The sequence below is a fragment of the Lagopus muta genome, chromosome 8, assembly GCF_023343835.1.
Source record: "Lagopus muta isolate bLagMut1 chromosome 8, bLagMut1 primary, whole genome shotgun sequence".
Lineage (NCBI taxonomy): Eukaryota > Metazoa > Chordata > Aves > Galliformes > Phasianidae > Lagopus > Lagopus muta.
Window position 1 is genome coordinate 23,493,013 of NC_064440.1, and position 25,164 is coordinate 23,518,176.

Here is a 25,164-nt window from a genome sequence, read left to right on the forward strand (position 1 = left end):
AAACAGTAACTACTCAAAACCAGTGCACATCCCAATCAAAATTAAGAAGTTCAAACTTTTCCTGTTTAGAGAAATCTTCACACTGCTGTTGAACACAGCATACATAGGTCATACTTCAGCAAACTAGGACCTTTCTAAGGCTATGACATTTTCTTGTATAACAAGAAAGGACAACTGCAGATGTTTAAATGTTTCTTTTTTCTTTTTCTTTCTTTCTTTTTTTTTTTTTTTTTTTTTCAAGAAATCATTTGGAACCAAGTTAATCTAAGAAATAGAGAACAGAAGCCAGTTACAGTTCTAAAGCACTTGCAGGTTAGTAGAATTTAAGTAGCTCATAATTCTATTTAGCTCATACTGGGAGAAATGACAAAGTACTTTTAAGATTTAAGCCATTTTTCAACACTTTTGTCCTATTAATTTCAAGCACCTGTTAAAACAGAATTTAATGGAAATGAGCAGCTTTCAGGTTTTATTTGAGCAATCCGTAATACAGAACAATGTTTTGAATGCGCCCACTGAAATTTCAGTCAAATGCTCATCTGTGCTTGACTCCTCAATGGCAGCTCAGCAGTAGAACGAACTGAACAGACTCAGTAGGACAAAGCACTCAAGTCAGAGAAAGCACAACAAAGGCTCGCTGCCCATGTGTCATTTGTATAACAAGGTTCTAACCTGTTCTCTCACATAATACCCTGTTATGATTCTAGTTGCACCCCAAATATGACACAACAAGGCTCTTTAAAGAGATTCTGACATTCAAAATTGTTGGCTATTTCCTCCCCTAAACATATTCAGTGACTAAACTTGGTGCTCAAACACTTACACAGTAACCATCATGGGAAATTCTCAAAACTCTGTCCTTGAACTGGGGCACTTGATGGCAGAGACAACTTCACTTTGACCCTATTTCTGGAGTGAAACAGCACTGACAGCTTTCCTTTTCTTTCCTCTTATTCTTCCAAGAACCCTTGCCAAGCAACAATTCAAGAAAGACTTTTTCTAAAGGCGTACACAAATTCTGACCTTAAGCATTTTTCTATTTCTACCTTAGTAAGATCCATCTAAACCAGTTACAATAAACATGACTCCTGGATGTCTGCTTCTCTTCAGCACTAACGCTCTGTCAACCCTCATTGGTTTTGTTTTGCTGTCATAACAAATTGGATAGGACTAACCTGAATGAGAATAACCAACACACTAATGAGATTACGTTAAGCTGCAAATATCAGGTGCCCTTTCAAGGAACATTTTTCATTGCAGCACTTTGACTCTCATTTTTCCAGAACATCAACTGTAACATATGAAGACATCACAGACTGTAAAAATACTTAGCTTTCAGTCTTTAACCCCTCATGAAAAGGGCTTCTTAGCATGTCATTTTAGGACACCTATAAAAATGAGGTCTCAACATGGTGTAGCCTTCCACACACAAGTAAGGCTTCCTGCACTGAAGTGTGATCTATGTATTATCTTATTATCCAGTCTGGAGTGCATCAGCCAGCTTGATCCGTTTGAAACGTTATTTAAATAGGCAGATCCATAATCTGTGGTAAATCCCCTCGTTTCCAAAACAATTCATTAGGTTTGATCACCTTTGAAAGCAGGAGGCCCAGTACTCCAGTGTTATTTATGAGAACGCAATAAGACTTTCAGTAGAAGCCAACAGTTGCAACATTTAAACATAACACTATGTTAAATACACAGTAAAGCAAAAAATTATCACTCATTTAGAAAAAAAAGCATTTACTTTTTTGAATTTTTTCTTTGCAATCTGTCAATTTTGTATGCTGAGATGAACATAAGATGATGCAATATAAAAACAAAAAACAAAAAACAAACCAAAACCAAAACAAAAAAATCCACAAGCCCACATGTAAGGCAACATGAAAAGCCCACGAACAATGTTTCAGACATACCCTTCTGACATCTGCGCAACCAGACACCACTGCAGAATTCCAAAGCTAAACTGCTACTATCAGAAAGCAACAGCCCATCTCTCGGACACCAAGAAGTTCTGAAAGTATTTCCAGTGTCTTTCACTGAGGCCCTGTACTGAAGATTTGCACTTCAACACTGCAGTTCTTACCTTAAACCTACCCAGCCCAAGACAATAGTTAAGTTTCATTACATTAAATGGACTTCCTTTAATAAAAGCACTTTGCATTGAAATAAGTCATTGTGGGGAAAAAAAAAAAGGAAAAAACCATCAGAGAATTTGTGCGTGCCACACTTACTCAATGATGGAAACATTAAAAAAAAAAAAAAAAAAAAAAAAAAAAAACCAACAAAAAAACAGAAAAAAACACCAGAATTGCAAACACAACTGGAAAAGCCAATGTCCTTAAAGGCTCAAGATTGTGTCTATTCACTGTACTTCTAGAAGCAGCATAACACACATTTTGTGCTAACAATGCTAAGAATATTCAATGAAAACTGGTAGCATAAAACCCTAAGATTTAAACCAACTCTCTTCCATGCAACTGATGTTTTCTCCTCCACCCTTTCTTATTATTCATGAACAACTTTGTACAAGCTTATGCTTGTTACTGAATTAAGGATTTGCTTCTTCAAGGCAACTATGGAATTTGGTTTAAAAAAAAAAAATCTACTCAAGGGATAAACAATACACAAATGGTCAAAACACCATCTGAATAACCAACTGAACTGCTGCCTTTTGAAAACCTAGTCTCCTGAACACAGAGAACTACACAGAACACACAAGGATATTTTCAGAAGTTAGAGCTCTGTGTCCACTTGTGACCATGCCAGCATCCACTACCCATTCAAGAAGTTACACATGACAGAAAACCACTTTAACGCGCCACACAAGAAACATTCTAGCAGGTTTTTTACCCATAACACTCATTTGTCTGACTGCTTAAAGAAAATGTAAAATGTAACTTCGGGCTTGAGGGGTTACTTGTAGAGGAGTAAATGAATTTGATAGACAACTGCAAAGCAACCAAAACACACATTCACAGTTCTCCACATCTCCTTGAAGTTACAGTAAACAACGAAAGGCGGTTTGAGCAAACAAGTTATTTCTTTCATATTGATCCTCTGCTCGCATGCCAAAGAAAAAATCCTCATGCCCTTCAGTTAAAAAGAAAAATGTATATATATTTATATATATATAGAATTCTTATGCCATAATTGACACTAACATTTCTCCTTTGATTTTAATACTGAATCAATAAGCAAGTGATGAACTGTAGATCACGCATTTTAGTATTTCCATGTTTCCTCTCAAGACTCTTAATTTCCTCTTAACACTTCCTCTTAAAGCATTCTGAAATCTATTACTCTCAGGGGAAAAAAACTAAAAAGGAGGAAAGAAAAGATCTGGAACAAGATTAGAAGTTAGAGACAACATACATTGTTACAGTTTAAAAATCATTTCTGTGAGCTCTTTTTACCAGTTAAACGACAAATTATTTCTGCAAAGTAGCTTTGAAATGAAAGAAGTAAGAACAATACCTTGCACTTACAAAGAGGCTCATGTAATCAGAAGCACTGTGGTGACCCCCTGAGGTCCCTGGCAGCCATCTCTACCTGTCTCCGTATAAGATCCAGAAAGAAACAGTTGCATTTAATCACATCAATAGTCACAAGAATCTATTTCAGTAGTTTGTTACTGGATTATAAGGGAACGTGACAATCTCTGGCCCAAGTTTATCTGTTTCCAGCTCATCCCTTTTCCCTGACTCATCAATAATGTTTTCATTAAATTAATCAACATGATCTGCTACAACTCTGTTCACTTGTCCTGTCAAATTCAACTTCTCCCTTACTGCTGAACTGGGGGAGTCAGTATTACTTCAGGAAACTATTTCATTCCTTACTTATTTATTAAAATAGTTAGTAGCAATTTGAAGACAGAAATGTCTGCACTGAGTTTTCAGTAATGCATGAGGTTCACCTTTAATCTGTCCTTCAAAATTAAAACGTGGCTTTGCACTTCAGCAAAAAATCATCATCTTCAAACATAGGAAGTCAAGATCAAAACACAAGATGCATAACACTTCACCATTCAAGGAAACTGGGATAGGAAAGACAGCATTAGGCAATGTGCATTAAAAAAAAAAAAAAAAAAAAAAAAGTCTAAAAAGCAATATGCATTTTGAATTTACTTCATTTCCAACTCTTTTACTTGACCAGGCAGTTAGCCTGAGAAGTGGAACTCCACTAAATCTGAAAACCAGGCATCCTCACTGCAAGGCCTTATTCTCAGCTTTAACTGGGAGGCACAAAACAGACAGCATGCAACTGTCCCTCCTTTACCCAGCAATGTGAGTAATGTGTAAGAAAGTCTCTGAAAAGAAATCCTCACGACTGGAAGTGCATGTTTTGCATTGCAGATGGGCTGAGATTTCAATAAACAATCAATTAAAAACTGCTGAAAGTAACAGTCAATCAAGCATACACAGCACGACTTCTAGCCCTACTCCTAAAATTAAGCACATGCCTGTACAAGAACCTGGCTTTGCCTCCAGCTGTTTGTGTTTAAGCCCGGTCAAATAATAACTTTTTCAGTAAGCCCTTAAAAAATATTTTTCTTTACATTAACTATCAGTTTGGAATACAAATATTTGTGCAACACAACACAACTTTAATTAAGAGTTTCTAAAATTCATTTAACAACTGTCTGAATAAGCAACTGGAACAAGAGAAGTCTTAATCAGATATCAGACATCAAAGCAAACTGTCTCAGTGTTCTTGGAATCCCCCAAAATACATCAGTGCAGTATACAGTAAACAGAAATTTTCTAAACAGCACAAGGTGTTCATGCTAGAGTTGCAGCACTCTTCAGATTATAACAGCCTGTTCAACTATCCCAGAGATTTGAACTACAAAAACACCAAACGTACCATAGTTGCTCCCTAATTTTCTTCAGATTCAGAACCAAAAGTTTCAATTAAAGCAGTCAGTCAGTTGAGCAGGAATAAGAAATCACAGCACTCTTCACAGACAAAAAGACAGAAAATAAGTTCTTTCTGGCTAATGGTATCAAGGAATAAAAACAATTTTCCACATGCACACCCACTGCAACTACTGATTCCTTTTGTATTTAATCAAAGTTTTAATCAATTTAATCAAACATTCTCTAACTTTAGTTTACTGTCACCCACCAATTTCCTGAAATAAACTAAGTGAAGATCCTAGCATGTTTACTTCATCATCTCTATTTCCAACAAACAGGAAATTCCCCTAATGTGCCACAGCAAGAACACCTATAAAATATCCACCCCACCCTTTCTTTGCTTGATAGCTACAAGAGAGAGGTAAAACACGAAGTGGATCAGGTAGAAGTCCACCCTGTATTCCACATGATTAGTTTCTCATTAAGACTGTAGTACTTTTAGTTTTAAATATAATATATATATAATAAATATATATTTACATATATACAAAATATATTTATATTTAATATTTATATTTTAAATAATATATATTATTTAAACATTATAGATATATAATATATATTATATAATATAGATAGATAAATCATATAATATGAAATTTTAAATCAGCCTCCATAAAGTGACCTCCTATACACCAAAATACACTTAGAAGATGTTTCTTCTTGATAGGGGACAAGCCAAAATTGCTGAAAAGTCTACCAAAGAATTTATCTAATTGCATCTGAAATCAGCTCTGCAGAGAAGGCACACAATAAAACCTTTATTTCCTCCAATACATTTCAGTGCCCGTCTCATATTTAGCCAAACAAGCATTGCTTTAAAAAGACAGGGCTCCATCCATCACTGTGCCCAATTTCCAGAACCAAGATTTCAGCCAGAGAACCCAAATGGTACTAAGTTCTATATAAGGAGCATCCTTTATAACAGAAAATTCTTTACAAAGACAGCTGTAAAAAGCTGCATAGAGAGAAATCATATATACAAAAGTCACATCTGCTAAAAATACAGTTCCAAATAACACAAAGAAACCTAGGTGGTATCCAAAAGAATGTAATTCATCGCCAGCTGCAGGAGCCAACATCTTCATATTACCAGTTTTTAAAATTTTAAATACGGAAATAAAATGAGGTTATACAAGCTGGGAAAATGTATAGCTTTGAATCTGTATTAGAAGTACAGCCTGCCTTCATTAGGCACAGCTATGCATTTAAAAACATACATTAGTTCCCATTTCCCAGAGTCTTCTGTACGCAGTTAATTGTAGCACACTTACAGCATCTCTTCCAATTCAGTTTTAACTCTGACACCTGACACCCAAAAAGAAATACTGAATATTAACAAGCTGACATACAAACAGAGAAGCAATACTAAGCCTTACACAACAACGTGAACAGGAGCATAAGGCTGCAACCTCTAGGAGAATAAATCTGCATAATTCATCTTTGTAAGAAGTAGACAGAAATGCGTTTTGCCTTGTAAGTGAAACAAAGTATCTCAGAGTAGCTGCAGCCTTGTCAAAAAAGGTTCCATCGTTAAGCTAAGCTTTATTATGCATTTCAAGAAGGTACAAATTCAAGTTCTAAATCGGGGTTAGTTACATACTTGACTCCAACAAAGATATACTTCTAATACAACCGTGACAGTATTTCCAGAAGGCAGAAATACATAACCAAGTCACCTGGTCCTAAAGGTTTCCAAATAAATGACAAAATTTAAGTTAATAAATAATCATTAAGAAGCATCTTTCTTCCCCACTGAAATTCCATAAACAACTCACAACAACTTATGCAATTCCACCCGAGTTTTTCTTTCAGAACCTTCCTCAAAGTCCTCAACAATGCACTTCCTAAATCTTGCAGACCCTTGATCTTCTGCAGGTATACTGACAGCAACAATGTTTTCATCAGAAAAAAAGAGATGCTAAAGGTTGCTGAAGCCTCTGCAGTAAGAATTGGCCAAGCAAAAATAGTTCAGGTGCTGCCTCTACGAGGTGATTCAAGTCTATACTGACTTGAGAATGAGAAAAGCCCTGTGACATTTCTTGACAATTTGATCTGAGGGACAGAGCTAGAACAGAGCTAGTACAGCAGGCACGTTGGAAGAATGAAGAAAAAAGGCAGTTTCCAATTTTCAATTTACAGATAAGAGCCATGTTAAAGAACACAAAGCAAACTTGGCATTGTTTGGAAAAACATTTCAAGGAGAACTGCTCACATCCATAACTGCATCTTCAGAAACATCCTGCATGTAACAACAGAACATAAAATGCAACATGCATGGTATTTTGCATAAACAGTTTAAGAATTCTGTTTTGCTATAAAGGCAATATTTCCACACATACTATTTGCAACAGTCCAAACAATTCTTCAAGAAGTCTAACAGCTGGTAGTTTCTGCTGTGTGCTATTTGGCCTTCTCTTTCTTCAAGAGCTGCTGAAGTTAAACGAATTAGAAGAAAAAAAGAATATATCAAAACCAACCAAAAGCAAACAACAAAAGCAAAGCTGTCTTATTCTACGGATGCACCATACAACATCATTCAAAAGCAAAATTCAACTCAAATATGGACAAAACATTTTCATGATGCATAAAACTGCATGAAGGGATGTGTATTTTGGTGGGGGGATGTTTTATTATGTTTAATAAGCTACAGTACAGGTGAGCATATTTCCTCCTGAGGCTCTCAGCTAACCCATCAAAATCATATGTAGACAGCAATGCAGTACTTGGATTCAGTACACTTAAAAACTATCTTTTGCCCAAGGGACCCTCACAAAGGTTAAAAATAATAATTATGCCAGTGCTTATTTAAGATACCACACCAAACACCAACAATTTGTAAGATGTAGTTAATATCTAGTAGGACTCAAAACAAGTTGCCAAATCCCTTTCCATAAGAACAGTATATCAGCCACGGTTCAAAAAATGACTGAGCAGTGTTTTAACTATGATAAAAGAAACGACACTGTTCACAAGTTGCTTTATATAAAGTTTCACACCATGTTATATACTCTTCAGCTACAATAGGCTGGAAGGTGATTTAGGATTTCTGCTAAGAATTAAGACTACATTATCACAAAGGTTGGAAAAGATCTTCATGGTCACATACGACCAGTATTTCCCCACTACACCATGCTCCTTAGTATAGCATCTAAACATTTCTTGAACATCTCCACGGACAGAGACCCAACCACCTCCCTGGGCACTGTGTTCCAGCACCTGACCACTCTGAAAGAGAGAAATTTTTCCCTGATGTGCAAACTGAACCTTCCCTCACGCAACTTGAGGCCATTCCCTCTAGTCCTACTGCTAGTTACGCAGGAGGAGAGGCTGATGCCCACCTGACCAGAATCTCCTTTCCCTCATCCAATGGGAAGGTAATGTGATCATGGAAGATCAGGTTGGTCAACCAGGACCTTCCTTTCATGAACTCATGCTGGCTGGGCCTGATTCCCCAGCTGTCCCACACAAGCTGTGTAATCTCACTCAAGATGATTTGCTCCATAACCTTCCCTGGCACCAAGGTCAGGCTGACAGACCTGTCCTTCCCTGGATCCTCCTTAATACCTTTCTTATAGATGGGAGTCACACTGGCAAGTCTACAATCCTTTAGGACCTCTTTCCTCGATCAGGAACACCGCTAGATGGTGGAAAGCAGCTTGGCAATCACCTCAGCCAGCTCCCTGAGTACCCTTGGGTGAATCCCATCTGGTCCCACAGACTTGAGACAGAGACCTACAACTCCATCTGGACTATTTCCACATGAACTGTGGGGGTTTGTTCTGCTCCCCATCCCAGATTCATAGGTCAGACGGTAGAGTACCTCAAGGATAGTTGGTCTGACTTTTAAAAACAGATGTAAAGAAGGCACTATGAACAGCTGGAAATACCATCTCCATAAAACGTCCTCCTATTTTTCAGAAAACTCACAACTTAAATTTGAAACCTGAAGTACACTAACATTTCATTATTAGCATTTATGAGTCAGCACATTTTGAGCACGGTTTTATCATTAGTCATCAAACATTTGAAAAAAATGTTTTGAGGATGAATAGGGAAATAATCTTTTGGCTGAGACATTATCAAAGAAAAGGAAAAACACAACTTAACTTACAAGACATCTGCTTTACTTTAAATCCCTTCCTAACAAGTTGAGCAAAAGAACAATAATAGTGAAACAAAAACTACGCTTATCTAAACCACAAGCTATACCAGAGCAATTAATTTTGCATTTTAAACCACTAGCAAGACAAAGTTATTGGGAATTCAAATTGGCAGTCAATTTCTCTCCCCCAGTTTCAATGCAAACTGCAAGCAGACACATAAATCCACTTCTACACCCATTATTGTTTCAACACCTACTTCAATGCAGAAGAATGTGTAATTTCTTTAGGTACATGGCAGAGAAGGATAACTAATTTGGCAGGGGAAATCCACAAGGACATTACCAGAAAATACAGATACAATATGTAAGGAGTTTTCCATGGAGAATCTGCATCCTGACGGAGACTTGGAAGGACTGCATTGAGGAGAACACAGAGTCTAGGAGAAACACCAAAATGGAACACGGCAGAGAGAACTTCCAGGAGCCAAGACTGGACAGAAAGGCTGGATTCTAGTAGAAATTCTATTATATACATGTTCTAATAGTATTCTATTATATGAAAGACTAAGAGATCATTTGGAAGTAAACAGGATTAAGCAAAATTTCATTATCACTATTAACCTCACATGCAATAAAAACAGAAGGTCAACTTCCTGTTGCATTAACTACAGAACTACAGCTCACTCTTTTGTTGTTGATATGGCAGAATCTAAGCTGTTTTACTGACAACCCTATAAAAAGAAGGAGAAAAAAAAAAAAAAAAAAAAAAAGAAGTCCCATACTTATACAAAAACTCTTCTCAGTACTTGCTCTCATTCTCCTCAGAAAGAGAGGAGCCATTCCAGAAGTGACCTCAAATCCCAAAGGAACTTCTGTGAGACACCTGGTCCAGTAAAGTATCAAAGTCTGTAGTAATTCCACCACTATTCTCCAACTAAGCCTGTATGAATTTCTGAAAATGAGAAAGCCTGGGCTGATACAGAATGGCTCACTCATCACTGATGAAGGCTGAAAAGTATAAAGGTATCAAATTTGACATGGCCAATTAATAGGCATGAAAGTGCTGTCCACTGAACACTGTTCTTATTTTCCAATTTATGTCTCACAAAACTCCAAATTTATTAAAATATTTTAAGAAATTAATTTTGTACACTTAATATGTGCTATACAGATACACTTTCATGCTGAAAAGCTGCATTACTTCAGCTTCTAAATAAATCATGGCAGCAGAGCCTGAGGAAGAGAAGAGGGAAGAACACTAGCAGTGGACTCTACTTCCCGGAAAGAAAAGCTTAAACAATAAAGCACTCTCAACATAAAAAGGTTTTCGTTATGTAAAAGGTTTGAGACCTTTTCTAAAAGCCAGTTAAGCACCAACTGATGCACATCAAAATGACTTGACTTAGGATTTAATTGCGGAGATTAAGGCAGAATGTAAATATTTAACACAGAACCAATGTTTTAAAGCACGGATTCCTGACAACATAAAAAAAAAAAAAAAAAAAATCAGTTTCCACTGGAAAAAGAAAGTGCAAATCTTATCACCAAGGACGTGAACATGACATTTCTATACAGTAGGACAACTATGGAGGACAAAGCTGACAGCTGAATCTTGTTAAAGAAGGACTTACAACAGAAAGATTTTAATTCACAGGGATCAGGCCAGCATTCCTAAGGAAACACTGTTCAGATCCTACACTGCAGAGGCCTTGTCTAAACGGCTCAGCACCCGAGTCAAATAGACAAGTACTGTCTGGAAAGTCTGCTGCCAACACACTCCACAGCTTTGTGAATGGAGTTTTTCTTGCACATGGAAACTAAGACAGTAGACTGCTTTGGTGCTGCACATCAAGAGGAGGTGGGAGACAAAGGAGAGGGGAATTGGCAAAACAACAATAACAAAAAAACCAAAATGTGAGCTGATGGACTCTGTATTGCCATTCACAAACAGAATAATTTAAAAAAATCTGAATTTTTTTTTTTTTAAAGTTTCTTGGTTAAAACTAACTACCCCAATTTTATTCAGTGAAGGAACATAATCCAAAGCAAGTGATTGAAGGCAGCCTTATACTGGGGCATATGTACACTGCACACTGTGTTCCACATCAAAAACAGTATTTCAAGGAGATTATAAGTTCTACCACTCCGTATCCTATTATTCTCGTTTGTCATCTAAGTTTAATGCTGCGTGAAAGTGATAAACGGAACTCAGATTTTAGATGGCAAAGAGAAAATTAATGCCAAGAGTTGGCTAAACTAAGTTTAAGGTAAATCAAACTTTTAAAAATTTTTTTCACCACTTGTATGATTTGTGGCTACTCTTAAGGCCACCATCTGAAAGTGGCATGGCTAACAAAATTTTTTCCATTCAAACTTCTGGGTTTTTTTTTTTTTTTTTTTTTTTTGCTTGTTATTTGCTTTAAATACTAAAGGTACACGAGCAGTTTCTAACACCAAGGTAAGACCAACTGAATAGGACTGTATAATAGTCTAATTTTCACATGAAACACAAATTTATAGGGACCAGGAGACAATCCCTGGCATTCACCCATGTGGGGCATTAATACCCTTTTACAATAACTGAACTGCGATCACAAAAAGTCTGGAGCTCTGAAGCTCTCAAAGATATTAAGAATGGTACCCTACAGTATGGCTCAATGCCTTCACCACATAGCACCTTCCCAAAGAGTCCTCAGCAGCCAAATACAGGAACATTGATAGATGTATGTTATTTACTATCAAAACATGCTACCTCCAATTTCTTTCCCACAGACTGTAAACAGCCACATCCTCACATAGACATAATTACATGTAATTTCTAAATATTAAAGATGAGTTAGAAAAATCAGTGCTAGATGCAGACTTATACTGTAAGACACGCTGATTTTGCATCAGTGCTCAAAGAGCCGTGCCCTTCTTAAGTCAAAACATTACCTCAGCTTACAGTATCACTGTAGTCAATCACAGTTCCTTTCCAAACTACTGAAGCCTGTGCCCGTAAGGTTGATCACCAGTGCTGTCATTTCCTCCACTACAATTTGGAAAACAGCAGGAAACATGGCTTCACAACAAATGCAGGAACACCAGACATACACAAAAGAAATAGTATCTACTAACCACTCTGAGCCGATTTTTTAAAGTCTAAGTAGGTTATATTGCAATTTCACCACAGCAAACACCTCCTGGAATTAAGGGTATTCTGTTCAACAACTGTCACAAATGAGTATTTTTCTGCTGCGTAAAACCAGGACATACATTCCTTTGGTGGGACTCGGGAAGAGGTTATACCTAGTTCACAGAAAATTGGGTCATCCATTTCAATCAAATATGAACTGTGTATGTAAATATGTAAGCATTGTATAGATGCTCTACCTCAACAAAAATTCGGAAAAAAATTTTCTCTGCCTGCAGCTACATTATTTATAAATGCAGGCGGAAGGAAGTTCATATTTACAAACTTAGTCAAACAAAAAAGCCATTATATCATCTTAACAGCTGTGTAACAATTTGGCAAGCTTGGCAGTAAAGAGTTTTTCCTCAGTGTCCCAAAAGAACAATTATTTTTGTTTCCTCCAAAATATCTTCTTGGGTATAAAGGCCTCCCTAAGAATTGAGCCAGATGAATAAACTACAGAACAGAACAGAACTCCGCAAGCAGAATGTGTGCCACAATGGGCATTTTTACTGCTGAAAGCAGCTGAACTGAGTTGACCACACTGCATACGGAATGTCATTTGTGACACAAGAAATGGTAATTAGTTGGAACACATTCACATCTTGTTAAGGACAAGGGTTGGCAAGACAGAACTGATTTGCATTGATTTGTTGTAGCTGAATAAGCCACAGAACAGAAACGTCTACTATTTCAAAAGTAGATGATGGGCTAGTTTAAAAGCCACATTATAATACATACTTTAATTCATTAGCACCTTAATATTTAAAAGCAAAACAATTTCTAATTGTATTTGTCTCCTGCATTTTGTCCAAATTCAATCAAAAAGTGCATCCAGATGCTTGTGGAACACTCCATTAACATACAGTCTTACTGCTACTGATTGTTAACAGTGAGGCGTCAATTATCTGGAAGATTGCCATTGGCTGAAATTCCATTCAGATTATTTGACAAACAAAAAATAACCCCACAAGTATTTAATTGCTTTAACTGTTTTTATATTTGTCTTTACATCTCCAAATGTCCCTTTAGATCTAGAAGTTGCTGGCAACTTATTCCTGTAATCTTTCCAAAGTATTCATCAAGTTTTGCTGACAGGAGCTATAACCTAGCTCACCTTTAAGGGTCAGTTTGTGACAAATCAAAACAGTTTTTACGATCCAGGAAAATAAGTCTTTTGGCAGCATTACAGATTTCGTTCAGTTTATCTGGGATTTTCGCATGTTCTAACTGCATCCCAAGATAACCTGGCAGTAATAGCAGCACTACTAAAATATGCAATGTAATTTTTTATATACATGCCTATTTGTGAATAACTTCTGCCATGGATCACATTCAGACTGTAAAAGAATGCCTCATTTTCTTGTGCCACACATCTGTTTCCATCTGCAGGAGGACAACACTGCAATGCAGTGAGGTCCAGCACAAGTGCCATACTCTGCCTGTCATACTCCATATTCAGAATTAGAGACATCGTTCCATGTCAAGAATGATGTACTACTGCTCTTGCCCCTTTCATCCAGGTTGGGGCATCTCGACTACATACATCAAGCAGGTAATTCACCTGACTAACACCAGGGTACGCAGAGGGATGGCTACAGAACATAGTTGTGCAGCTAAAAATGCAGCTCTTTCATTAAGGTATCCCTTGAAATTAATCTCCCCTCTCCTTCTGTACAATAGTAAAAATAGACCTAAAATTCTTGACTCCCAATCTTCAAAAATAAACAAGAAACTTCTTAAAAGAAGAAACATCAGAACAAAGTAAACTTCATCTTTTCAATTAACGTGACACATCAGGAGAACCAACAAACATAAGAAAATCTGATTTTAAAATAAATATTCTAACTTATGTAAAGTATTTTCAGAACATGATTAGCACTTTTTAATTTTAAGTCTAACATGCAAGGACACTTTCATTGCTCTTCAGGATGACAGCGTGGCACAAGTACCATTATAGAGCTAGATCCTGGATGAAATATTTCATGAGGAGAATGAGTTTTCACACTGCAGCCTGATGAAACAGAACTTGATTGGCTTTGAGCATAAGTGAGGGAAGTTAACTTTGCATGCTAAAAATAAAATAATAAAGGAAACAACAGAGTCAACTTCATAACATACAAGGCATCTGAATTTTCATAGCACATAGCCATATCAAGAGAAGAATGAGAGATTAAATTACAGTATGTGTCACTCAGTGGCTGAAAGGCTTGGACATAATTCAAAGCTACAGTTTTAAACAGGTCAAATAATAACAAACCATTACGCACAGAAATTATCCACCAATATCTGAGCCATTTATAGAATCACCAAGGTTGGAAAAGACCTCCAAGATCACCCGGTTCAACTGTCCAGCCATCACCAATATTAACCACGGCCCTCAGTTCAACAACTAAACTTAATGCAGACTTAATGGTTTCTAAGGAGTTCTGATATATCTTCTCCATGCATATTTCTGTATAAAACGGAACTTAATGTCAAATTGATATTGCACGTTGGGGCAGAAAAAAGAAAGAAAGAAAGAAAGAAAGAAAGAAGAATCAGACTGTGAAATCAGGTCAAAGACAACAGAAACATGTAATAAAGTTTAGGAACAGAAACAGAAGAAAAGTGTAGGAAGGCCCCTATTCCTGTTGATCGCTAAGTAAATTATTTCAAATGCCACAAAACTAACCTTGGGACATAATTTTTTAAAAATATTCTAGTTAACAGTGTCATGCTTAAACACAAAAGATCGTGCACAAATTCAGTTTGTAGGTTATGCGAAGTTAGAATTAGATGAAAGATGCGAACGAGGCATTTAGCATTATTCCTAACTTCTTCTACTGATATTTTCCCCCCACAAATTAGGTTTTTCCCACTGCAAAGACCTTCAAAAAACTGCTGAAATGACTAATCCCAACCACTTCATTTTGGCACTGGAGATTTCTCATGCAAAGCTCCCATGTAAGTATAAACACATCAAACCCCTCTCATAATCAACTACTGAAAGAAACCAGATGATTTCTGCTTCCCATCATAGGAAAAAGGTTAAGACTAAACTATATGCAGGATGCAGGAGACAATCCATGGACTTGCACATGCGTAACCAGAAAAATCCAACATTCTCTATGTAAGTCTTCTGATTGATCTAAAGCAACTTAGGTCTTCTTTTTCCAAGAGGAAGTGATAGCAAAGGGAAGAAAAGTGGTATTAAAAAAAAAAACAAGAAACATTCCACTTACAATAGTTAATGCTGAACTGGATGATGTTATATACAAGGGGAAGTATTCAATTTAAAATTTGATTTTACAAGTTGAAGACTGGGAAAACAAACATTCAAAATATATATTAAACAAACAAACAAACAAGATAAAAAACCTTCCCTTCTCAAGTAAAGAAAAACAACTGAGAAAAGCCCACCTTCTGTAGTTAAAAGAAAAAGAAGCTCAGAAATTAGTAGAAGAAAGTTCGGAAAGATTTCCACACACTGGTATTATTGCAGTGCTAAACACAGCTGGTCACATGGACCAAGGGTGAACTGTTAGTATTCACAACCACCGCTTTTTAGCAGCAGCTGTATTAGAGAGATCAAAAAATTATAACAGCAGAACGCTGTTGTTTTCACTACATATCATATTGGGATACGTTGACTCTCATGTCTTTGTTGCACATCTGATAATAAAATGCATAGAGGCATACGGTAGTATACACAGAACATATATAGTAGTATATAGAATATACAGCAGCATAGCAAAAGCTTGACAGAACCATAATCAGTGCAATGCCAGTATGGTAGCCATTCCTTAAATTAATGATCAAGGTAAACACGGAAGTTTTAATCAAGAAACTCTCCGAAATTCATCACTTACTTCCTGGAAAGTAGCTAGTACTATCAGCAGTGGGTGACTCCACACCTAGGTGTTAGTAAGCAGGCAGAACAGATGTAAGTGATGCTTCAGAACTGCCAGCGGATCCTCTTGGGTATTAAGGGAACGGACTGGCTGGTCCCACAGCAACAATGCTGAGAATTACTGCCAGGAATGCACACCTGGCAGCACTACTTGTATATCACTGTCACTACCCATTCAGTGCAACCATTTACAGGATCTGGAGACAAAATGGTTTAATCATAAGCCAGAGAATGTCCCACAACCAGTTGCATCAGTTCTATAAGGAAGGGAAGCAAAAAGGCAGGGTGTAGCATCTGCAGCTGGGAACTTCAGACACCAGCATTTGAGAAACAGATCTAAAATTAAGATCTCTGGCTCATGCACATAACAGAATACCAGTATCATTCTGCAGACCAAGTATGCAAGATCCAAACTCTAGAAAGAAAATCCTTTTATCAAGAATCCACCATGTCCAAATCAAGACTCTTCCAAATACCAAAACTTTCTGCATCAGTAAGGTATGGCAGAAGAACAGAAAAATATTCCTCAATACATTTACAACTTAATGTTACAGGTAGAAAATTCTCATCACACTATACAAAACTTAGTAAAGAAGACACTCTTTTCTAAGTGTTTTCTAAGTTTTCTAAGATTCCATAAGAAAAGCCAAAGACATGCTTAAAAATCTGGATTCATATTTCTAACTTGGGGTGTCATTATTAAACAACAATATCAATCTTACTACCAAACCAACTCAAGCAGCTCCTGAAGAGTAAACATGGATAAAACAACAAAGGATAGTCTACTAATTATTAACTGCATGCATGTCACAAAAAGGACTCTGATTTCAGATGATATAATCTCCACTGATGGGAAGTTTTCAACCTACATACAGGATAGCAATCTTTAAAGTTACAATGTTTCACATCATTCACAGCTCTCTAAGCTAACTAAGGTTAATTCCCGGCTCCATTTATTCCTGAAAATTGCTATTAAAATAAATAAATGCAAGCAAGTTATGGGTAACACGTTGCTAATCCATTTCTCAGTTGTAGTGTGTCAGAAGGATTTCTCCCAGTGGGAGAGGACATGCAGGTAACACAGTACAGGAATACAGCTAATCATACTATCCAATCTCCCTTATGTACATTTTGAGATGGGGAATGTAAGAACAACATTCTTGTCCAACTCTCAGCATTCATAGTCTCTCCTGTTGGACACCTCTAGCCAAAACTTCAGAGCACACACGCGAATATAAGATCTAATACAGGAAGCAGTAGTGAACAGAAAGAAGAGTACTTTTCTACCTATCCAGTTTCAAATTGAGAATTGCAGAAGCAAACATTCCAAGATCAATAGCTGAAAAGAGGACCAGAGAACTACACACAGAATGTCCCAAACTAATACAGCTCTCAGCAACACAGCTGAGAAACTGTATAAAGAAAAAAAAAGCATACATGTAACAAGAGAGACAGTAGAAAAAAAGACAAAGACAGCATTTAATCCATAATATAATGCTTCCTCTGTGGCAGACCCAACTTCCTCTTTTTAAGTAATATCATATTCCTCAAGGCACTAAAAAAAGATAAGCAATATACTGAAGGTACAAATCAATTATTTAGAGAGTGGAGAGCCATAGGCATAATTTCAGTCCCATCTTCGGAAAGAGAAAGACCGGAGTTAGTTACAAACAGATTTTCTAAGCATGATCTATAAAATGTATTAAGTTAAATGGTAAAAAAAAGTATGAGAACTACACAGTTCTTGATCTGTATCCATTAGATTCTCAATCCGTTAAATACCAGGCTGCATGACAGCAGTGTCAGGAAGATCATCATTTTTTTAATACTGTTAATAAAGAAGCCTCAAACCAAACTTCAAACTAGTTGCACGTATACAGACAATTCTCAATGCACACAGGATCAGACAGCTGCTACCCTGCTGGCTCCAGTGAAAGGATAGTAGTAACACTGCAGAGACAAGCTGAACTTCAGAAGTGACAAAAAATACTGAGTAAATGCAGGGCTTCTTTCACCTTCAGTTCCCACATGAAGCGGTCTTCCTTAGCTTAATAATCATGGCACTAACAAATAACCATAAAGACTAGTGTCAAGCAAGATTAAAAGATTTTCTTACCTAAAAGTGTACAAATCAAGCATTTTAACTGGTTAGCCACCTACATTTTCCAAATTATATACTATTAGAAAATAATAAAAAAGCTTCCCACCCCAAGTACTAGTTTTGAACAACAGCTATCACTGCCCCAATGATTTAGCTTGAGTGACCATATTGCTGCTAAACACTGAACCTTGCTTAAATACCAACATTTTAAGGAAAGCAAACCAGCAAAAGTCATTTTAGGAATGAAGAAGCAGCTGCCAAATCTGCTGGCAGGCCATGCCTTCTCAACTGCTATGGCACATCGTAACACAGAGAAAGCACGCTCAGTTGTAAAATCAAGTATTTAAAACCATACTGGAAGGCAAAAAGAATGCAGACAACATAAGGTCAGCTGTCACTTTCAACATTTTCATGAGAGCACAACCGGCCATTTATCTCACTTCCCAATTCAGTCAAAATAGCAAAACAAAAATTCAGGTGGCATTACCTGGAGTAGGAGTCTAAGCAAAGCCTTGCAACATTTTATCACGTTTTATCAGATACATGGAAATGTTACTCTTAAAGTGCTCACAGCCTGGCAACAGATACATCAAAGGGAAGACAAACCTCACCTCAGACAGTTAACAATGATCACAAATACAAAATAAATTAAAAAAAAAATAAAAAGGGGGGAAAGGGGATTCTGACCTTCCAGTCTCAGGCGATTCTAAACAGAAGGAAGATCTTGTGCCTTCAAGAATCAAAAAAAATTAAATGGATGGGAACCAACTTCAGGACGTATGGAGGATTTTATGCCCTGCAAGTCCAAGAAACTAAAAGAAGGTCCTGGTAAAACACTGCAAACCAAACCAGCACATTCCCCATTGCCCTACTAACACCTCTGACCTACTATATTACTGGTATGGGACTCCTTGTTTCACAAATGCTAATGCAATGTTACAAAATGTAGCTGGCCCACTGTCACGGCATGTAGCGATGCAACAATTCATGCAGACATCCTCAAAATGGAAAGCATGCAGCTCACAAGAATCAGTCTAGACCTCCACCACCAGAAGGTGCTACAGATAGGAGGAATAACTTCAAATGTTACAAATAATACAGTAATGTTCCTCGGGTAGTGCACTTAGATTAGCCCTCAGACTAGAAAGCAAGCAGCAACAATTAAATATAAACTCTTTTCATGACAATTACAACAGCAAACTGCCTGTGCTTTAAATGAAAATAATTTGAGTGAAAACATTTTTCCTATATTATGTGTATTTTAAATTTGAAGGCCATGCTCATCTAGTATACTTTTGAGAGATCTAGGCCCAGAAATAAAGACAGAAACTCACACCCAGAAGCTTGGGGAGTAACAGTCTACCCAAGCTAAGTTCCTACATGACAGCTGTAAATATTACCTGGTACTTCAGGAGAATGAAGATTAAACAATCCGTCTCTTCTAAGAGAGACGCTTAAGGCATTGCATTTCAGAAACGAAACACCACTGAAGTTGAAAGTGCACAGTCTGAAAATACTTTGTTTGCTTTACTCTGAACTTTCAACCCTTCAATGCGCGTTAGTCATTCCAGGAATATTCCATTTCACATGATAAAAGATAATTTAGGGTTTGTCATTACAAAGCAGTAGTAAGTCACTCCAAGGGCTTTTTTCTGTTTATTTGGTTTTGAGGAGCTTTTTGAAGCTCTTGCACAAATTGAAACTAAATAGGAATAATCAATACAACAATAGAAAGTTTCATTCAATCTAACCACAAGCTTTTGAGTGGTTGTTTCTTGCTGTTGCTGCTGCATTTTAAACAGGAAACTGTGATTTATCACTAACTAGGATAGTAAGCACAAAAGCTTAAGCTGTATGCTGCTCTACCAGTGAGAATTTAGTTAAAACAGAGCAGTCTTCATGAAGACACTGCATGCTTCACTTTCAGAAATGTGACATGAATATGTGGTTCTTCTTAAGAATTTCATTCATTTCCCTATTGCTTCGATTTTCCGCTCTGCCAGCTGCTAGAAAGGAGGACAACAGTCACGCTTTTCTATGAGGCGCTCCTTTCATGTAATTACTGAAAATAAGACTTCACTTCTGCTACGCACTTCAGAGAGGATCTCTGAGCTCTCTAACCCAGAGCAACCAAATATTTAGTGAGACCTGCTGTAGGGAACCTGCTTTGGCAGGGGGGTTGGACTCAGTGATCTCTGGAGGTCCCTTCCAACCCCTACAATTCTGTGATTCTGTGAATTTATTGTTGGTACTCACATCAGTCTGACAAAAAGTCTTCATATTTCACAGAACTGATTACAAGATATCACTAAGTTACTTATTGATAGATATACCTGAGTCGAGGTGAAAATAAGAGCGATCGTCTGTTATCCAGCTTCAGGCAGAACTGTTTTCCTGACCTGTGACATGCTGGGAGATGGCCAAAGGAAGTGACAAGTTCCAGTCACCATTACCACTTTGCTAAGTTACTAGTGAATGAAAACTACTTAATTTCCTGTTGCTTAACTAAAATACCACTATTTAGTAGCTACAAATATTTTTCTAAAGCCATCAGACAACTACAATTCAAATGACTAGACATTTTTAAATGCTCTATTAAACACATTTATACCGAATGTCTTTAGTCAACTGGCTGCAGGCACCTGGGAAACCCAAAGCTTTCTTATTGTATCAAAACAAAACAGATTCTGACAAAAGTGAACTCCGGTTTAGAAGGCGCAACAAGATTACAGTGATCCTTCTGCTAGCAAGAAAGACAGCAGGAAACAAAATGGCTAAACAGTAAATTAAAAAGAGCTTGGAATGTTTGGCTTCTGGCACAGAACCAAAAATCCCATGCAAGATGCTTCATCATTATATAGGCATGAACTAAGCGAGTCAGTCTGACATGAAAAGCAATTGTACATGAACAGGAAACTGCCTAGGAATAGTCCACAGTGTACTACCAAAGAGTGAAGGGTTATTTTAAGTAGAGATGCAATCCGGCAGCAATGTGCCTTACGTAGAGCAACTGGCAGGAACCTCCCTGAGCTTTGAACCCTGAAGAAAGTTTGAATAGATGTGACCTTTTTTCCCTACACAGTGCCTCGTGCTTTAAGACATCGGCAGAAGAGTCTGTATCCTTTAAGCAATTACTCAGCAAGTGCTTTTAAAGAGGCTATAATAGACTCAGGAAAGTCATCTTCTCTCAATAGAAGAAATTCAAGACTGTTCTCTTGACCACCAGGCTGGTCTAGAAGAAGAGACTCTCATTCCTGCTGTAGGAGTTTGGCCACTTCAGCAAAAGATTTTTTTGACTGAAGAAGAAATGAATTACAAATTGGACAAAGAAAAACAAGAACAAAAAATATCATTAGCAGCATCAAATACCCAAAGGCTGATTTGTTAATGCACTGCCACCTTCATTTATTTCAAAAGCCCAGGAACAAAAGGTAACAGTTACGCATGACAAGTGGATGAATTTACACAGACATCAACGCTGCACGTGAGAGGTGGTTGCAGCTACAGTTCAGAACAGCCCAGTACTCAGCATCACTGTAAAGCCACTCTAGGTAAATTTTCTACTGCGCATTCCTGAACCTTTGCTGGGGGCCATTTCCAATTACAGAACTACACAGAGACAAATCTGCACTTGACTACCTGTTTGAATTACTTAGCAGGAACAGCCCCTTGTCAAGAGCTGATAGAAGATTTCACAGAATCACACATCGCGCTCACTGCTCTTCAGTATCTGGACACAAACTATTACTTAATACACAGTTATGGATAACCGTACACTAACTTCACAAATACCCAGATAATATGACTTCACTATTTATTTTTTCGGTTTTATTTTGATTTTTCTTTCCCTCCAGGCTCTTCCATAACAGAGTCCACATTCTTACAGCAACACTTCAGAGGTAACTCAAATTTAAGAACTTCTGATCCTTGTACCATACTTTCAGACAATAATATGAGAAAACCAGAGCGAATGCTATCATGGTCACAATAACATGCTTTCAACTTTGTGGTGGGAATACAAATATTCTGTAATTCTCTTCTTCTTGTTCTATGCCATAAAGGAGAGGAGTACCCAGCAGTGAGTTCAGAGACGAAGCAGAAAAGCACAGGATTAAAATTAAGGCAATTGGTATGCAAGTATGGTGTTTCTGCAGAACTAATAAAGCTCCCCATGATATTTTCACCTTTGGATGATTATTGTTAGGCTGCAGAAAGCAGCTTCATTCATGAGATGTTTGAAAACATCTTGAACACTTGTTTTCAATATTCAGCTAGAGTAATATTCAGCTTCAGTTTCATACACCAGCTTTCACAAAAAATAAGCGTAGATAATATTTGTCACCTGGATGTGCAAACAAATGCAATTATGAAATTGTAGTGCATTATTATTCATTAGGACTCTGAAATTCTGGATAAATACCTTTTAATGACCTTAAAATGCAAACAAAGGCCAAAAAAAAGGAGTTTGTCTTTCTTTAAGTAATGCTTTCACATCCCAGGCATATAAGAATCATTCATTTTGACAAAGCGTACAAGCACTGTCTAAAAAGGTACAGCCTCTCTACCTCTCTCAACAGCTTCCCAGTTAACTTCCATCTTTCACCACAACTCACCACCCCTTCAATTTTTACCAGCCTGGCATTTCATGGATCTGAAGCGGATTACAGAGTGTACAAGGATTAAATCTCCCCAGCCTCTTCTTTTCAGGAGGGTACTCCTAGTGCACAACAGTTCAGCGTTCCCTAAAGCTAGGTAAGATCTCAAGATATTTCAGCCAAGAAAGGAAGAAAAAATCTCTAATCTCATCTGCTTCCTTTTTGCTCTTATTAACACCATTTCATAAAGAACTTGCTAGGAAGATATTGAAGGGAAGGCAAACTTCTCAAGATTAAATCAGTACCACCGAGGATACAAGCAAACCTGTGGCTATACCAGCCTAAATACAATGCACTGGTATAAAGATTAATGACTGGAATTTTTAAAATGATACAAGAAGCAACTTTATTTCCTCAAAAAAATACATAGATTTGTTTTTCTAACACTATCTTCTGTAGAGCCTGTAATGAAATCTAACCAGTGACATCTCATCACAAAGAGAGAGATTGATGGAAAGCCAACAAGTGAGACCCTTCTGAAGGTTTCCTTCTGAACATTTGTCTTTTCAGTACAAGTATATTGGCAAGGATCAATTCAGCTACTTTGGAGTCAAATCACACTTCAAGTCTACCAGCCCTTTAACAGAGAGGAAAATCTGCCTGTTTCAGCATATTTTCTCCACGGTTAATCACACAAGCATTTTAGAAAAAAAAAGAAAAAAAAAGAAAAAAAAAAGGATTTTATCATAACAGTCAATAGAAAAACTGAAAAGAAGACCAGAAATGTGAAAAAGAACCTCAACATTTTTTATTACTGATTAAAACAACTTCATTTGGGAAAAACTGTCTCAATACCAGCTGAATGTTCCAAAAAAGCAAAACTCCACACAACAACACAACTCCAAAACACAACACTTCCACAGATTCTATTTTGTAAAAGATACCACTTTTCACAACATGCAGTAACACACTCAATTTTTAATATTGCACTTACCCTTAGCAGGCAGGTCCACAATACACATTGAAGAGATTTAAATGCAACAATGCTATCAGACAACTGTTTCAGACAAAATTATTTTACCAACAATTGAATTTCATCCTTTGCACTTCTAACACTTCAACAACTGCAGGAGACCGGTTTGGGCAGGACTTGAAGTGGTGATGGAGCACCTGGTGCAGGGCTGTGTCTGGCCCAGGGAGCACAGGCAGATGGTTTGCACCTGTGCTCCCCAGCTGACCAGGAGGGGTGGCACAGGTGGAGCCCCTGGGCTCATATAAGAGCCAGCCACTGAAGGGAGAGCATCCCTTGGACCTGGGCTGTTGCTAAGGGGTGCTGCATAGCCACAAGCTGATTCCCCAGCTGGGTGAGTGCTGTTTTTCTTTCTGTACAGGACTATTGGTCTATGTGCAAGTGCTTTGGTATTACCAAGAATCTGACAAAAAGCTTTTTTTCTTTGTGAGCAGAATAACAGCTTAGCCTTTGTAATTAAGTTTTACATGCAGATAAAGTAAATTTACCAGTTACCATTGCATTAAAATAGTAAACAAGTGTTTAGGATGCTTTTGAAAAGGTTTTTGTGATGAAAAAAGATCTCAGAAAATTAAAAAAAACTTGCAGTAGAACTATTAAAAGGATCCCAGGACTTCCTGGAAGAAACTGTGGTTTTCACAAACCACTGATACACGACAATATGATATGATGTATCACTGGAAAGCTACAAGCTCCACCAGGAGCTTTTCCTTAAGGAGCAAACTATTAAACTGTTCCACATGAAAAACCCCTAAAGCTACAACAAAAAATTACCAAAAGTAACTGTAATACATACCAACTCAGCGCAGAGTAGTTGCAATCCTGTTTAATCCAGCTAGCAAGGGCAAGAAAGGTATGACAGAACAGCACAGGGCCTATGAGCACAGCACAGGGGGAAGCCTCTGGGGAGTGGGAAAGACCAGAGAAAACAACCCTAGTGCTGGCAGCAGGGAAAAACGCCCTGCTGCCATCACTGCCCTCAACTCTCATGTGCTCATGAACAATCACTTCTGTCAGTCCCTGTGCAACACTTCTTTAGGCTTCATAATGGAGAAAATATCAGAGAGGATGAAGGATAAAGGAGGCTGGAAGGAGATGTGTGTACCTGTTGTATTTAGCATATTTTTCCACTTAATACATGCATTTGAGAGAAATTACACTGTTCTCCAACTTCCAATAACCTTCTCTAAATGAAAGTACAACACTGACATTAAAAACTGATCAGAACTGGACAACATTGTTACCCATCTTGCTTTCATAACTTTCTAATCCTCATCTGCTAGAAATTGGCTATACATAGGGAAAAAAAAAACTTTCAAGTTACACTCTGCTCTCTGCAAGACAAAA

At 37.4% G+C, this 25,164-nt stretch overlaps 1 protein-coding gene across 4 annotated transcripts in view; it reads right to left on the reverse strand.

Moving 5' to 3' along the window:
• The window catches only part of RAPH1 (Ras association (RalGDS/AF-6) and pleckstrin homology domains 1), an 86,317-nt gene that overhangs the window by 57,319 nt on the left and 3,834 nt on the right, over positions 1 to 25,164 (reverse strand). For 2 of the 4 annotated variants that reach the window (XM_048953004.1, XM_048953001.1), the window contains exon 1: positions 23,782 to 23,912. The exons of 1 other annotated variant lie outside the window; for it this stretch is intronic. The gene's annotated coding sequence lies outside the window, so the exon portion shown is untranslated. Of the gene's footprint in view, positions 1 to 19,592; positions 20,143 to 23,781; positions 23,913 to 25,164 lie in introns of those variants that run through there. One more of the 4 variants, XM_048953003.1, reaches the window with a different exon arrangement.